The sequence below is a fragment of the Podarcis gaigeae genome, assembly GCF_964106915.1.
Source record: "Podarcis gaigeae genome assembly, chromosome: 1".
Classification (NCBI taxonomy): domain Eukaryota; kingdom Metazoa; phylum Chordata; class Lepidosauria; order Squamata; family Lacertidae; genus Podarcis; species Podarcis gaigeae.
The window spans coordinates 116,196,345-116,214,149 of record NC_139678.1 but is presented as its reverse complement, the minus strand read 5'-3'; the positions used below and the strand labels follow the sequence as shown (position 1 = coordinate 116,214,149).

The following is a 17,805-nucleotide window of genomic DNA, read 5'->3' as shown; positions in this document are numbered from 1 at the left end:
ATGTTCAACAGCATAAGCTTACAGCTGTTGTTAACAATGGCTTTCTGCAAACATACAGCTGATTTCAATGGTCTTCAGCAATGCCAGGGTTCCCGCCCCCCCCCCACATGCTAGTCCCTATCTAACATGGCATGGTGAGAAACTGCTTGTAGCAGCCAAAGGTTGCATACGTGGCGACACAGTTCCCCTCTGCCTTGGAAGACTGATGCCTCACGGCTTCACTGTGAAGGGGTTACATCAGAAGTGGGGAACCTGTGTATCACCCTTCAGATGTTGCTAGATGACAACTCTAACCATCCCTGATCATCCGCTGTGCTGGATTGTGCCGTCTGGCAGTGAAGGCAAACAATATCAGGAGGGCCACAGGTTACTTAAAAGGTAAAGATGCCTGATGGTTAAGTCTAGTCATGAATGACTCTGGGGTTGCGGCGCTCATCTCGCTTTATTGGCCGAGGGAGCCGGCGTACAGCTTCCGGGTCATGTGGCCAGCATGACTAAGCCGCCTCTGGCGAACCAGAGCAGCGCACAGAAACGCCGTTTACCTTCCCGCTGGAGCGGTACCTATTTATCTACTTGCACTTTGACGTGCTTTCGAACTGCTAGGTTGGCAGGAGCAGGGACCGAACAACGGGAACTCACCCCGTCGCGGGGATTCGAACCGCCGACCTTGTGATCGGCAGGTCCTAGGCTCTGTGGTTTAACCCACAGCGCCACCCACTTGGTTACTCCCAATTACAGTGGTACCTCGGGTTACATACACTTCAGGTTACATCCGCTTCAGGTTACAGACTCCGCTAACCCAGAAATAGTACCTCGGGTTAAGAACTTTGCTTCAGGATGAGAACAGAAATCATGCTCTGGCGGTGTGGTGGCAGCGGGAGGCCCCATTAGCTAAAGTGGTGCTTCAGGTTAAGAACAGTTTCAGGTTAAGAACGGACCTCCGGAACGAATTAAGTACGTAACCAGAGGTACCACTGTACATTCAACAAGCCTATGATTGCACAAGTCATCTCCAGAAATCTGCATGACATCTGCAGGTGCAAGTCGTTCTACCTGTATCTCAGTAGGGTTTGGTGCACATCTTTGTGCATGGAGGGCAGAGCTTTGGCCCTGCCCTTTCAGCTGCTCACCCTCCACCACATAGCAGACTCTTCTGCACATATACCCAGGAAAAAGGAGGCTTTTTTCTGCACACCTAAGGCAATTGACAGGAGACAGGGCAGGGCTCTCTCTGTAGCTGCCTGACGCTGCACCTAGCAGCTCCCATGCCAGCCATGGGGAGGTGGGAGTTCTATCACAAGGACTCCTCTTTCAGGGTGCCTCATTGGACAGGACTGAAACTGTGACAACCTTATTTGTTATGCCTGCCAGCACGTTGAGGTAGCAACTAACACGCAAACCTTGCAATGGCGGTTGTTGAGAAAAGAAATGGCAATAGCTGGGCTTCAGATACGTGGATGCATGGCAAAAGGAACTGCAAAAAAACCCCAGCACTGCATATGTCAAAAAGAGGTACGTTAAAAAAGGTGAAAGAGTCATGCTACAAAGGATCTAGACCAGGGGTCAGCAAACTTTTTCAGCAGGGGGCTGGTCCACTGTCCCTCAGACCTTGTGGGGGGCCAGACTATATTTGCGGGGAGGAATGAATGAATTCCTATGCCCCACAAATAACCCAGAGATGTGTTTTAAATAAAAGGACACATTCTACTCATGTAAAAACACGCTGATTCCCGGACCGTCCGTGGGCCAGATTTAGAAGGCGATTGGGCCAGATCCGGCCCTCGGGCCTTAGTTTGCCTACCCATGATCTAGACCTGCGACTGCTGCTGTTCTGATCTTTGCGTGTGCACACACAAAGTCAGATTTTCTGCAGTCTTCCCACCTCTGTGAAAGCACAAGAGGGCAATTACTTGATGATTTACAACAAATAAAATGCACTGTAGAATCATGGAACAGTAGAGATCCCAAGGATAATCTAGTCCAACCCCCTGCAATGCAGAAATTTCAAGAAGATCATAAATGACAGACAGCCATCCAACCTCTGCTTAAAAACCTCCAAGGAAGGAGAGCCCACAGCCTCCCAAGGGAAACCGTTCCACTGTCTAAGAAGAAGAAGAAGAGTTTGGATTTGATATCCCGCCTTTCACTCCCCTTCAGGACTCTCAAAGCGGCTAACATTCTCCTTTCCCTTCCTCCCCCACAACAAACACTCTGTGAGGTGAGTGGGGCTGAGAGACTTCAAAGAAGTGTGACTGGCCCAAGGTCACCCAGCAGCTGCATGTGGAGGAGCGGAGACATGAACCCGGTTCCCCAGATTACGAGTCTACCGCTCTTAACCACTACACCACACTGGCTAACAGCTCTTACTGTCAGAAAGTTCTTCCTGATGTTGTCGCAATCTTCTTTCTTGTAACATGGATCCATTGGTTTGGGGCCTACCCTCCAGAGCAAGAGAAAACAACCTTGTTCCATCTTCCATGTGACAGCCCTTTCGATATTTTAAAATGGCTATCACATCTCCTCTCAGTAACACCTTAGAGACCAACTAAATTTGTTATTGGAATGAGCTTTTGTGTGCGTGCAGTGCTGGTATCTGAAGAATTGTGCATGCACACGAAAGCTCATACCAATAACAAACTTAGTTGGTCTCTAAGGTGCTACTGGAAGGGTTTTTTTTATTTTTTGTTTCGACTACGACAGACCAACACGGCTACCTACCTGTAACTAAATCTCCTCTCAGTCTTCTCTCTACTAGGCTAAATATACCCAATTCCCTCAATTGTTCCTCCTAAGGTTTGGTTTCCAGATCCTTGGTCATCTTGGTTGCCCTCCTCTGCACACATGTCAGCTTGTCAATATCTTTAAATTGCGGTGCCCAGAACCGGACACAGTACTCCAAGTATGGCCTGACCAAGGCAGAATACAGTGGGACTATTACTGGTACTCCCCTTGACCCAGACACTATACTTCTATTGATGCAGCCTAGAATAGCATTTGCTTTCTTTGCTGCTGCACCATTCTTGCATGTTAAGCTTGTTAAGACTCCTAGATCCTTTTCACATGTACTACTGGCAATCCAGATGTTCCCCACCTTATATTTGTGCAGCTGGTTCTTGCTGGCTAAGTGAAGAACGTTACATTTGTCCCTACTGAAATTCATTTTGTTTGTTTGGGCACAGTTCTCCAATCTGTTAAGGTCAATTTGAGTCCCTATTCTGTATTCTGTAGCAATGGCTCCCCTTCCCAGATTGGCGCGATCTGCAAATTTGGCTAGCTTCCCTACAATACCTTCATACAAGTTGTTGATAAAGATATTGAATGCCAGTGGGCCCAAGGCAGAATCCTGTGGCCTCCCACTTGTCCCTTTTTCCAGGATGACAAGGAACCATTAGTGAGCACTCTTTGGGTTCCGCCAGTCAACTAGCTGCAAATCCACCTAACAGTTACCTCATCCAGTACACATTTTACCAACTTCTCCAAAAGAATAACATTTGGGACTTTGTCAAAAAACCTTATGGAAATCAAGATATATGACATCCACAGCAATCCCCTCATCCACCAAGCTTGTAATTTTTATCAAAAAAGAAATATGATTCATCTGGCATGACTTGTTTTCAAGAAATCCACGTAAAAAGAGTGCAAACAGAAATGGCAGTTTCAGAGCCTTTGCTCAGCGTGGCATGTTTAAAGTATGGTACTGAAATCCTGGGCACAGCTCCTCCTCCTCCTCTCCAAAATGCAATGGGGAGGCAGCCAGATGAGAGAGGGAGGTGCTTAAAGCTCCTGAATAGATTGTACAGTCATTAATGACCACCCAATCCTAAGGAATCTGACTCAAACCCCCCACTGATTTCATCAGGACCTTCCTCTAAGGTGCTTCAGTTTGGAGGGTTTCATACTCTTGTCTGGAATCCCATTTGAATAGGAAGTGTTAGGGAGAAGTGTTTTGCTGTAGAAAAACAGCTGACGGGAGCAAAGGTTAAGTGCTCCCTCCCTTTGTTGTGATATGATGCCCTCCTAGCATCATCAAAAGTGGTGCCTGGGCTGACCCTGAAATATAGACGTTTGGCTGGGAAAAAGTATGCAGAGAGCCATATGAGTTTTCCACACAGCGTAGACTAAAGCCTTCAGGAAGAAAGCCGCCCTCTGTATAATTTGTCCCATGTGTTACATTCACCACCAGAACATTTAACAACATGGTATGGCAACTACATTTTGGATAAATATTACAGTTTCAGGAATTTGGCTAAATTTACATGATTTCCCCCCCTTAAGTGTTCGAGAGAGAGAGAGAAATCACCTGTATGATCAATCTGCTTTGACCAGTTAAGGGATATTTTTTTAATGTGAAGCTGTATCCTCAGCTAACCTTCCAGTCTATTGGTTGGCGGGAGATCATGCAGACTTCAGCATTCAAGCTTGTGCGCAATACAGACAAAGGGAAGGAGAGGAGCTGAGTTTTGACTTTAGCATATCTTCACAGGAATTAGGAAATAAGGGGGCAGGGGGGAAGTGAGGGAATAAGCAACATACCTTTCGTCTCTCTTTTTTAAAGGATAACGCTGTAAGTCCCAGCCCCCCACCATATGGATTCAAAAACTAAGGCCATTGTTTAGCAACAACTGCCAATGAAAGATACCTTTTAAAGACATATTTGAAAGTTAAGTTTTTAACTTTTAAAATAATAAAACCATTTGCATTGTGTGTGGGTTGTTGTTTTTTTAAAGTCAAATACAATGGACCTTCTAGTTATGTACCGCTCTGGGTACGTAACTTTCGGGTTTCGAATGTGGCAAACCAGGAAGTGTATACTTCCAGGTTTCACTGCGCACGCATCAGCAGAAGCACTCTGTGTGCCACACACATGCGCAGAAGCGCTCGATTGCGCCGTGTGCACAGAAGCAGCGTTTCTGCCTACAGGCTTTTCAGGTTGCAGATGGACCCCCGGAATGAATTCACCGTATTTTTCGCTCTATAAGACGCACCTGACCATAAGACACACCTAGTTTTAGAGGACAAGAAACAAGGAAAAAAATTCTCTCCCTCCCTGTGCAGCGCCTCTCCAGCAAAGCGGGAGGAGAAATGGAAGGAGCTCCGTTTCTCCTCCCTCTTTGCTGAAGGCGCGCTGCGCAGAAGGAACGCTACGCGGTGCCTCTCCAGCGAAGCGAAGTCAGAACAGCAAGAGGGATTGCTGCGCAGTGAAAGCAGCGATCCCTCTTGCTGTTCTGGCTTCTGGGATAGCTGTGCCAAGCCTCTTCAGGGCAGGGGGAGCGCTCCTCCCGTTGCACTGAAGAGGCTTCATGCGACTATCCCTGAAGCCAAGAGTGCAAGAGGGATCGGTGCGCACCGATCCCTCTTGCTCTCCTGGCTTCAGGGATAGCTGCGCAGCCTGCATTCGCTCCATAAGACGCACACACATTTCCCCTTACTTTTTAGGAGGGGAAAATGCGTCTTATAGAGTGAAAAATACGGTAGTTCATATCCGGAGGGTCCACTGTACAGTCATACCCTGGATCCCGAACCACTTGCGATTCAAATGTTTTCGCTTCTGAATGCCAGAAACCCAAGAGTGTTCCAGTTTGCGAACATTCTTTGGAACCCAAACAACCAACAGGGCTTCCGACTGGCTGCAGGAGCTTCCTGCAGCCAATCGGAAGCCGCGCTTTGGTTTCTGAATGTTTTGGAAGTCCAAACTGCTGCACAAGGGGGATAATTTTTGTCAGGCTTACAGAAGTGGAGGGAAGGGGTAAACAAGCCCTTGCTATGATCCCGATGAAAAAATTCTCCCCTCTCCATTGCCTTGCACATATCATTATACTTATAAAATCCCTGTATGTGGTTGTTAACCCCACGATTAACATAATGTCTACTTCAGCCCTTAAAGGTCACCAAGTAGCAAGCAAGCGTCCCCACCCACAAACCACACCAATCTGAATACATAACCAACTAACAACTTTTGTGTATGCCAACTCATTGAATTCCCAAAGATACTTCTTCACGTTTTCTCAGCAGTCGGGGGTTTAACAGAAGCAAATTTGCCTTTGGGCTTTGAATGACGCCTGTCACACGTGCCACTGTGGTGCTTTAACTACATCAAATCATGCTGATTATAGTAAGACAAGATACATATTTTTAAAGTAATCCTAGGCGAAGAGAACGCTCTCTCTCCCGATTTCCACGAGGACCACAGCACAAAGGTAGCGGAGGTCCAACTCCTTCCTCCCTCATCACGACGCAATGGGATTTCCCCCCCCCATCGCTAACTGCGGTACCATGCACTGGAGAGAGGTGTTTCCACTGAGTTCGTGGCTGTGGAAGGAAGGGTCAAACCACTCCTTCCTTGTGAGCAAACTTTTTGAGTTCTCCAGAACTCTCCCTTTTGCTAAACATTCAACCTGAAGATGAGTTCTGGAGGACTTAAAACACTACTTAGTACATCCCCCCCCACCCCACCCCAGATTTTAGGCATAGCTGTCAACCGTCCCTTTTTTGGCGGGAAATTCCCTTATTCCAGCGCCGTTTCCCGCTGCTTCCCACTGCTATCCCGGATTGTTAGATATCCCGTAAACTGTCCCCAGGACAGGTGAGGCTGCTGATCCCTTATTTTCGAGGCTGCTAATCCCTTACTTGCAAATCTGAAAGTTGACCGCTATGATTTTAGGTGGTCCAAAGAAAGATACTGTGGCTTTTGAATTTCATCTCGTGGAACAAATACACAATCTCTGGCTGAGCACTGAAATATTTCAGATTGTTCTCCTGTTCTCACCATATGTGCCTCTATACTAGTTCCAGCTCAGAGAGAGAAAAAAGGTGAGTCTCATCAATCAGCAGGGTTTTTTGGGTGGGTAGAGGGGAGACACCAGTTTAATACCTTGCAAAATAAGCAGAAAACTTTTAATAAAAGCAATTCAACTTGCTTCCTGTTTAGCTTAAGCACCTGCGAAAACCAGAAAGAACAGTATGAAAAGGCCTCTTCTCCTCCCTGTTAACTTTTAAATTTTATTTCAATGCTGCAATGCTGCTAGTAGGGATAAATATTTTGGCAGCACCAGGCAAGAATGAATTTGTTTTAAGATTACTTACTTTTCTATTTAGTTTCTGCCATTAATAAATGGAAAACTGCATTTGCAGAGATTGAGGGGCGGGGCAGGGGGAATCTTCTTTGCCAGAATAAAACTGGAATACCAGAACTCGAAGCCTCCTGCCCATACTTCTATGCATGATTTATATATTCTGTTTCAGATCCTACTTCGTCCGAATCAGTCATCCCCAACCTGGTGCCCTTCAGATGTCTTGCCATATAACCTCCACCTGGCTGAGACTGAGATTGGCATTCTAGTCCAAAACATCTGGAACACAAAAGGTTTGGGGAGGTCTGGACAGTAATCCTAACCCAGATGATAAAAACCAGCAATTTCTGTTTTGAGCATGTTTAGGGTTAGGAATACCCACTCAAAAGAGTATTAGTCAACTGACTACTTGGAACTACTTTGGAGGTGAAAGAAACCTTACAAAACATTTACTTAGGAAATATACCAAAGGAAACAAAATTTCCCTGGCTATCAGCCTGGGGGAGAAAACAAACAGGCAATGCGTATGCACATGTACAAACGCAGCCGAAATTGGGCCAAGCATTTAATGATATTTTTCTATTGTCTGACCCTATTACAGAAGTTTCTTTTAAAACACAGAACTTCATAGCCTAACAAAACTGCAGGCTTCGAATGGATCGGCTAAAAAAAAAAAAGGGAAAAAAGCCAAGACACTTACTTAATTTGCACACTAAACAAATTCACTTAAACATCTGGCCCAGGGCTGGCTGGCAGGTCCCAAATGCATCTTTGAAAAATCTGGGCAGCAGTTACCTTTTCCGAGAAATAAAGCACACACACTAATTTGTTCGAGAGACTTTGATCACGCCAAGACACCTGCAACTGTACAGGTGGTACCTCGGGTTAAGTACTTAATTCGTTCCGGAGGTCCGTTCTTAACCTGAAACTGTTCTTAACCTGAAGCACCACTTTAGCTAATGGGGCCTCCTGCTGCCGCTGCACTGCCAGAACACGATTTCTATTCTCATCCTGAAGCAAAGTTCTTAACCTGAGGTACTATTTCTGGGTTAGCGGAGTCTGTAACTTGAAGCGTATGTAACCAGAGGTATCACTGTAGTTCTTTGGAGCTTCAGCACAGCTGAAGGCTTGGGTTTGTGGAATGCCTTTGCAAGAAGCTGCTGTGCAAGGAGCATGAAACCTTCTATCTACCCCATCGAATTGCTCCCCCAAAGCAAAGATCTATTAAGGGCCGCAGTGGGTTACATAACCAGGGTTGCCATCACGGAAAACTCACCCATGCCCTTCCCTCCTCATGCTGATCATTTGTCCCTATTTATTTACGTTTTAGAAGAATATTTGCATCATTCATTTGCACTGTCTAGTCTAGCCTCTGTGGACCACAACTCCCAACATCTCATGCCAGTTTGGCCAAAAGTCAGGGAGTTGTAGTCTAAAACATCTGGGGAAGAGTACCACATTGGCTACTTCTGAGCTAGTTTGTAAAGCATCACACTATAGTCTATTGTAAAAATTAGAAAAATGATCAAAATATGACAGAGAAAAGAGGTGTTTACAAGGGCCCTGGAGAAGGAGGAAGCAGTGTGTATAGCAGGCTCTTTAAAAAAATAGCAGAAATTGCGGCTTGCACCTTTGAAAAGCTAATAAAATACAGTGGTACCTCGGGTTACATATGCTTCAGGTTACATACGCTTCAGGTTACAGACTCCACTAACCCAGAAATAGTGCTTCAGGTTAAGAACTTTGCTTCAGGATAAGAACAGAAATCGTGCTCCAGCCCCATTAGCTAAAGTGGTGCTTCAGGTTAAGAACAGTTTCAGGTTAAGAACGGACCTCCGGAACGAATTAAGTACTTAACCCGAGGTACCACTGTAATACACAGATTTTAACATCTCTAAGCAGCAAAGTTCGGCAGATGTTGGACATCTGCCAGGGCATGGAACCCACTGCCAGAACCACTTAAACTGTTACTTTACATTTTACACTCCTATAACTAAAGTTATGCACTTTACTTAACGCTCAATTAGCTTCATAATAACATTCCTATTAATTATTTTTTGTTGCAAACCAAAAGGGCAGAAAAGCACGACTAAAACACACACACACACAACTACTCCCTCTGAACACAAAACACCCACCAGCCACTCCCAGGGGCAAGACTTGAATTCAGACAGGTGCGGAAAGGAGGGTATCAGGGCAAGGGCAGCTGTGCAGGGCACCTACAGGTGCCAACAGGAAAAACCTGCTAGTGGGTTGAATGAGCTCTGGTGGCATGCAGGGCTATGCAGGAAAAACAAAACACCGAGGGCTTTCAGAAAGGTGCAACTAATAGGATCACTTTATTAACCCCAATTCGCTTTAATTACAATTCCACCTAAGCTCCGGGACAGGAGCCTATTGAAACAAAACAGCGTGGTAACTTAAATAACCGGATAAATTATATATATAAAAAAAACCTTGGCTGAACTGACACACAATCCGAAGTTAGGGAAACGGCTTTAAAGAAAACCCACACTGCCCACTTTTCAAACTGCTTTTCTGGTGCAGGCTCTTGCATCTATAGCACAAGAAATAACACAAGAAACCCAGCTGATCAGATGAAAGGTCGATCTAACTCCGTGTCCCGTTTTCCCAGAACCATCTTCCAGGTGCATGCAGAAAGCCCTCTGCTGTTACGTGCAGCGTTCGAAAGTCGCCAGGTGCCAGTCGCATTTTTGTACCTGGCTTTCGGCCTCTTGCGACCAAGTGAAGATGCTCAGGTGGCAGGATGACGCCTGATGTCTCTACCATCTGGAGGTGCCACGTCTGGAGATCATTGGGTCTTGATCGTTTTCACACAGTGGCAACACATCCTGTAGAATTCTATCTGCACAAGCAGAATGAACTTCAGGAACCCAAAAGTGGTATTGAAAAATACGGCTTTTGAGCCACCTGGCCCAAAAATGGCAACCAGGCATTATGTTTTGGCAACTGTAACCCTGGTTTAAGGAGCCATATAGTGCCGGGGTTATAAATATGAGTTTCTAACACTGGTTACATGGTAAAGGTAAAGGGACCCTTGACCGTTAGGTCCAGTTGTGGCCGACTCTGGGGTTGCAGCGCTCATCTCGCTTTATTGGCCAAGGGAGCCAGCGTGCAGCTTCCAGGTCATGCGGCCAGCATGACTAAGCAGCTTCTGGCAAACCAGAGCAGCGCACGGAAACACTGTTTACCTTCCCGCCGGAGCGGTACCTATTTATCTACTTGCACTTTGACGTGCTTTCGAACTGCTAGGTTGGTAGGAGCAGGGACCGAGCAACAGGAGCTCACCCCGTTGCGGGGATTCGAACCGCCAACCTTCTGATCGGCAAGTCCTAGGCTCTGTGGTTTAACCCACGGCGCCACCCGCGTCCCGGTTACATGGTAGACTGCCCTTGAAGCTGGACGTTCCATATTAGCCAGTGATAGGCCTCCTCTCCTAGGGAATATGCTTTGAACCTATTTCTAAGCAGGTGGCCTTTGCCAAAGCTTCTGGGAGCGAATTCGAAAAAGAAATGAAATGCATGCTGTACCTCTTGCAACAGCTGCAGAGCACAGGAGGATCTGAGCAGGAAGAAGCACAGTGCAGAAGAAAGGTTCTGGCCTGAAAGCAGAAGGCAGATGGGCTGCCATGTATCGATACCCTAGGCTAAGTCCTAGCTTGGAACAGGTGTGTGTTGGCTGCACATCCTTTTTATTGCACTTGTACAAAAATAAGAACCCAATACCACATCCTATTATCAAGCATCAGATGTCCTCCAAGCACCCTGCGAGGTTGGTTAGGCTGGCAAATAACAATGAGCTCAAGGTCACGATGTCGGCTTCATGGCTGAGCAGATCCAATACGCCACGAGCTACACCTCAGTGGCTCCCAAGGCCTGTGATCAACTGCCTTAGATGGAAGCGTGAGAACCATCGAACCGCTGGTGAGGCTTCTCAAGCCAGCCTCTCTCCAGCATTGCAAAATCAACTCACCCCCCCCCCTCCCCAAACACACACACTGCCTCAGCCTCCACAGCAGCTTAGATTCATTTCCTTACCTGTTCTCTCTTTCTGTTGAGCCTGAACTAGGGCTGGGTAATAATAATAATAATAATAATTTATTATTTATACCCTGCCCATCTGGGCGGCTCCCAACAGAGTATTAAAAACACGAAAAACATCAAATAAATATAAAAAAACTTCCTTAAACAGGGCTGCCTTCAGATGTCTTCTAAAAGTCAGATAGTTATTTATTTCCTTGACATCTCATGGGAGGGTGTTCCACAGGGTGGGTGCCACTCCCGAAAAGGCACTCTGCCTGATTCCCTGTATCCTCACTTCTGGCAGCGAGGGAACCGCCTGAAGGCCCTCGGAGCTAGACCTCAGTGTCCAGACTGAAAGATGGCAGTGGAGATGTTCCTTCAGATATTTTTCAAAAATCGTGATCTATCACAGCTAAACATCGCAATATAATAATATATCATGATGTCTGAAACAAGGATGGAGCTATATTGGGTGGCTCCGTGGTATTCCCTCCATTGTGATTTTTATTATGAAACTGTTATCACGATATGGACTTCAAACTGGTTTTGGACAATATATTGATATATCGCCCAGCCCTAGCCTGAACCATTTCTTCATTCTTCCATGTTTACATAGTTGCGTAGTCGTTTCTTGCTCTTCTTCCTGCTGCTCTAATTTTAATCTGGAAAATTAATTCTCCCCTCAGCCTTCTTTTTCCAAGAACTCTAGTTTACGCAGTTACCACTTTTGTACAATCCCCTTATTGTTTTTCCCCTCCCCTCTTTGCCTCTGTCACAATGCTCTCTGACTCTTCCCACTTCCTCTTCTCTAACTTTTCTCAGTTTTTCTCATCAAGCAGCGTTATCCGTTTATAAAACACAGGCTATCATCCGCTGCTCTGCTTTTGCATGCTTCAATGGTGGTGCATTCAAAAAAGGTTTCCCATTCATTTTACAGATCCCCAAAGAAGTGCTACCGGTGTGAAAGAAAACAAGGAACCTGAAGCAAAGTGAATGGCTTTGTGCAACAGAAGCCAAAGGCTTTGTACACTAACACACATAGCCTTGCAGCACACAGGGGCCATTTTTTTCACAGCGTGCTTTTTGTGCACAGAGGTTTGCAATTGTACAAATCTTCACGCAATAATTGCACTTAAAGCGGAAGATGCTATCTGTGTTGTCCCCAGTCACTCTGGGCGGCTTCCAACAATGTTGAACACAGTAAGACATCAAACATCAGAAACTTCCCTATAGAGGTCTGTCTTCAGATGTCCTCTAAAAGTCAGATAGTTGTTTATTTCCTTGACATCTGATGGGAGGGCATTCCAAAAGGTGACCCTGTCTGTACATATATTGGTACACAGAGGTGGCTGCTGCTTCCTTCATAGACAAGTGAAACGGGCAGAAGAAGTGGCACAGCCTGGCAGCATCTGTGGACTTGCCCCAGTAGGAGTGATCCGAGAAAGCCCTCTCTGGACTCAGTGAGAATGGCAAAGAAAAAGTGATTTATAGGGACGCAAGTGGCACTGTGAGTTAAACCACAGAGCCTAGGGGTTGCCAATCAGAAGGTCAGCGGTTCGAATCCCTGCGGATCCCTGACCTAATGGTCAGGGGTCCCTTTACCTTATATGCGCTATAAACATTCTGCCACCAGATGGCGCTGTGGAGTCCCGTTTTCTCTCTCTACCTGTTTTCCCTGTTTAAATTTACGTGTTTAACTGAAACTATTGATGTGTCTAGATTCAGCCTCTGTGTACCTATATAGGCAGTAAGTGCTTGAGAAGTGTAAGAGACCAAACGTAAACGTTCCTGGCAAACGAACAGTGCAGGACAGGGACAACACTCCAAAAAGGCACCCGCGCTCTGCAAATTATAACACAGTGTGGTGGGTGCTCACTCAGTATTTGCAACTCAGCCTTTCCTTACAACACCTATTTACAGGGCCTTGCTACTGTTTCTTTAGGGTCACCAGATCGCCATGCTGACGGCAGTGTCAGTGGAAGCCACAACTGGCAAAACACGTCAGTCAGAGCCTAGTTCCTAAAAGCCAGATGTTTTGGACTACAACTCCCATCACCCCAGACCCATTGGCCATACTGACACACGGGTTAATGGGATGTGTAGTCAAACACTTGGAGAGCATCAGAATGGTGAAGACTGCTAAATAAAATAATCTTCTTGATCCTTTTCTCCATGGCCCAGGGTCCTACAAGGACTAAATCTCCTTTGACTGGCCATTTCTCTCCAGTTCCCAGAACGGACCTTCCTGTACCTCCAACACTTGTGAAATTATGCTGCGGTCAGACTTTCCCTTTTGCTTACTCTTTCTTCATTCCATCAGTTCCCCAGATCTCCGCCTTAAAACACCACTCACTTTTTGTCCAATTTCCTCCAGCTACCTTCAGTTTCTTGGTCTCCTTCCCTTGTACCCCGGCTTTCCTCTCCTTAAACCACACCTAGAGTCTTATTCAGAGGACCTTCTCCCATTCGTCCCTTTCTCTCTCTCAGTTCTCTTTTCTCAGCTGGGTTCCTTTACTGAGCCATGTTGCCTCCAAGATTGCAACCCTCTAGTTCCCTCATTCTTGTGAGACTAGTTGACAAACCTACTTCTGTAACTAAGGTCTGGGTGAGGTTCTAATCCCTTGCCAAACTGACAACTTCTCCTTCCCCCACAGAAACTGAGCTGTATAGATGTATAATCTATGAAGCCTGAATAGTTGGGGTGGTTATGAACATTCTGTGCTGCTGCTTCAGCCAATGAATGTCACAGGCCTCACCACCAGAAGCACAACACGCTAAAGAAGTTTGCGTTCTTCCCTATAAATAGCATTATTGCATAGATCTAGCAGTATTTATGTGAATCCAATCATACAAAGGTAAAAGTAAAGGTAAAAGTCCCCTGAATGGTTAAGTCCAGTCAAAGGCGACTATGGGCTTGCGGCGCTCATCTCACTTTCAGGCTGAGGGAGCTGGCGTTTGTCCACAGACAGCTTTCCGGGTCATGTGGCCAGCAGGACTAAACTGCTTCTGGTGCAATGGGACACTGGGACGGAAGCCAGAGCGCACAGAAAAACTGTTTACCTTCCTGCCGTAGCAATACCAATTTATCTACAGTGGTGCCTCGCAAGACGAAATTAATCCGTTCCGCGAGTCTTTTCGTCTAGCGGTTTTTTCGTCTTGCGAAGCACGGCTATTAGAAGCTTAGCGGCTATTAGCGGCTTAGCGGCTTTTAGCGGCTTAGCAGCTTTAAGAAAAAGGAAAAAAAACTCGCAAGAACTCGCAAGACGACTTGTCTTGCGAAGCAAGCCCATAGGGAAATTCGTCTTGCGGAACGACTCAAAAAACGGAAAACTCTTTCGTCTAGCGAGTTTTTTGTCTTGCGAGGCATTCGTCTTGCGAGGTACCACTGTACTTGCACTGATGTGCTTTCGAACTGCTTGGTTGGCAGGAGCTGGGGCAGAGCAACGGGAGCTCACTCCATCGCGGGGATTCGAACCGCTGACCCAGGCATGTCTCATTACAGCAGGAAATGCTGATAATTTTGTTACATGTGCCTATAACTAAAAAAAACCCCAAAGGTTGTGGATTTTCACCACTGTGATGACAAGGACATTTTCTTTTTAGAAGGAGGGGGTAGAAAAACACTAGTCAACCTCTGCATTGTCAAGAATCAGCATATTATAAAACATTCTGAACCCAAATATTATTTTGCACAGTTAGGGACAGGCCACAGGACAACGTCTTGGAAGTCACTGATCCAGTTTTTGGGTTGGTGCTCTTTCCCCCATGTCCTTTCTGGGTCTCAAAGTGGGACATGCATTTCCCCTCCCCCAACCATGTTGTCCTCACAACTACCCGGTGAGGCATTTTTTGGCTGAGAGTGTATTTCAATTTGGGTGCCCCCTCCCCCGCCCAGTCCTAGTCTGAGCACTACCCTGAATTTCCAGAAGAATATGCAAGTTATTCACAGAGGACAGAGGCCACAGAACCACCCAACTGGTTCTGTGACTTTAAATGCACTTTTGGACTTGTTTTTCCTCCAAAAGCAAACCCCTCCCCAGCTGTCCGCTGGAAGACTGCAATTGAAACTGATGGAAGTTTCAAAAACAGCTTGTGATACAGCCTGGGGAGGAAGGAGGTCCAGAAGAGGGGGAAAAATAATATCTGATCCTACCAGTTAGGCCCCTTACACCAAGCCCAGCAATTGTCTGGATGCTGGGAAGATTTTCTTCTTACTCTTGGAGCAAAAAGGTTTTAAGTGAGAGACGTTTCAGACAAAGACAAAGAAGAAAGCAAAATCAGATTGATGCCCAGGGACTGAAGAAGCAAAAGGAGGCACACTCTGGCTTATGCCATTGGTCAGAGCTCCATGGAGCACTGAGAGTCTTAATCTCAGAATTGTGGGTTCAAGTCCCACACTGGGCGAAAGAGTTATGCATTGCAGGGGGTTGGGTTAGATGACCTTCGTGGTCCCTTCCAACTCTACAAATTCTATGATTTTTGTCTGCATCCAAGGAAGAACACCATGACAAAGGGGAGACCAACCTGGCTCCATTCACCGGCCCCTGGAGGAGCCGCAACGCTTGCTTTCCTCTTCTTCGCTCATTTTGCATCTAATTATGCCGCAAGCTCACAAGCAGGCCCTTGTGCTCTCTTTTAATATACGTGCAGGGCTTAGAAATTTTTTTAGGCACTGTAAGTATTGAAATCAGCAATAGCATTTCAGAGCTAGCAAACTCCACTAAAGGAGCAGCCACATCTGCAGCACAATCCTAGGCATGCTTACACAAAAGCACATGTAATTTAATTCCCACTAAATTCAAGGGGCCTTACTCCAAAGGAGGCACGATTGGACAATAGCTGTGTATAGGACTGCAGCCTTAAGTCTTTTGCATTAGCCAATTACAATAACAGTTCAAGGTTCTCCCCATCCCAGCTGTGTGTGTGTGTGTGTGTCTGTCTAGCACAGCCTTTCTCAACCTGTGGGTCCCCAGATGTTGTTGAACTACAACACCCATCACCCCTAGCTAGCAAGGCCAGAGCTCAGGGAGTTGTAGTCCAACAACATCTGGGGACCCACAGGTTGAGAACTGCTGGTGCCACAACAATAAAACATGCTTTCATTACCAAAATATTAAAATCCTCATCTTCTCACAGACAGGTAAGTTCACCAGCACACACACACATACAAACTGAACCACCAACCTGAATATTAATTGTTCCCTGTTATATGCATCTTTTGGGCGACCTTGCAAGTCAGAAGCTCAGCGCTGTCCTAGAGAAAGTCTCATGCTACAATCGTCCTACCCCAACCATGACAACCTTAAACACACACATTAACACTCATACTCGAAAAGAATAAAAACTTGCTGCAAAAAGAAAAATACAGACCTGTGCTGTCTTCAACAGTAGGAGAGCTGTCACGTCTGAAGCTCACCTCAGCTTTCAGCTGAGTTTCCTGTCACATAGCCACATGATACCACACTTCCCCACACTGCCTATTGCTAAAAAAAACCTTGCTCCATCTACTTCGTTTCGACTCGGAGAATATTTATACCTCACGTTATTATGCATCCCATTTGTTTGCATAATTCCGCTATCTTTTGTTTGTTCCGCTCAGAGCGCTCTAAAACTTAAAAGGGTAAATGCAAGGAGACAATTAGGAGTGTTACAGGAATGGCCCTCCGGTCAGTTCAAGGCCATATTAAAGCTTGAACTGTGTGCATGCATTGAAATCTTTTGTGGTGCCACACTGCTGACTCATTTAAACCATGCTCTGTCTGTGGCCTGCTGCTGGCAGAGGGGACAGGACCACACAAATGTGAATGAGCGCGCGCACACACACACACACACACACAAACATTTCATGCCTCCCATTAACTCCATCCTGTCGTGGAAGCTTTTCTGCAGCAGAGCATTTTTTTCTCTCTCTCCCTCCCTTTCACTAGATCAGCGTTTCCCAAACTTGGGTCTCCAGCTCCTTTGGGACTACAACTCCCATCATCCCTAGCCAGCAAGACCAATGGCCAGGGATCATGGGAATTGTAATCCGAAAGCATCTGCAGACCCAAGTTTGAGAAACAATTGCCCTAGACAGTTAAAAATTGCTTATAGGTAGGAATGTAGTTACCGAGCCACTGTATTGCAATCAGGGAACATGGATTGTGGTGTGAGCCACAGGAAGTTTTGAAAGAAACTCATGCAATAGAAAGAATCAGCAAAGGTTTCAAAACAGGGTCACCTTCTGCCACAAAAAAAGCCTTCACTTTGTCTTATTGAGCACAAAAGTACTACCCAGCTTCGACTATTTAAAAACGCAGAAAGAGCTATAGGTAAGGGTGAAGTCCAATTTACCAGTGTGGCACTGTGGGACACAGGTGGCGCTGTGGTCTAAACCACAGAGCCTAGGGCTTGCCGATCAGGAGGTCGGCGGTTCGAATCCCAGTGACAGGGTGAGCTCCCGTTATTCAGTCCCAGTTCCTGCCCACCTAGCAGTTCAAAAGCACGTCAAAGTGCAAGTAGATAAATAGGTACCACACCGGCGGGAAGGTAAACGGCGTTTCCGTGCGCTGCTCTGGTTCACCAGAAGCAGCTTAGTCATGCTGGCCACAGGACCCGGAAGCTGTAAGCCGGCTCCCTCGGCCTATAGAGCGAGTTGAGTGCCGCAACCCCAGAGTCGTCCGCGACTGGACCTAACAGTCAGGGGTACCTTT

The 17,805-nt window shown here is 46.3% G+C and overlaps 1 protein-coding gene and 1 long non-coding RNA gene across 6 annotated transcripts in view; one reads left to right on the top strand and one right to left on the bottom strand.

Annotated features, from left to right (window-relative positions):
• The window catches only part of WIPF1 (WAS/WASL interacting protein family member 1), a 59,574-nt gene that overhangs the window by 24,157 nt on the left and 17,612 nt on the right, over positions 1-17,805 (bottom strand). The window contains exon 1 of one of the 5 annotated variants that reach the window (XM_083710526.1): positions 16,484-16,550. The exons of the other annotated variants lie outside the window; for them this stretch is intronic. The gene's annotated coding sequence lies outside the window, so the exon portion shown is untranslated. Of the gene's footprint in view, positions 1-16,483; positions 16,551-17,805 lie in introns of those variants that run through there. 5 annotated transcript variants of the gene reach the window in all.
• LOC310833255 overlaps positions 14,210-17,805 on the top strand; it is a 199,036-nt gene continuing 195,440 nt past the window's right edge. The window contains exon 1 of the long non-coding RNA XR_014558609.1: positions 14,210-14,514. This is a non-coding gene — a long non-coding RNA (uncharacterized lncRNA). The remainder of the gene's footprint in view (positions 14,515-17,805) is intronic.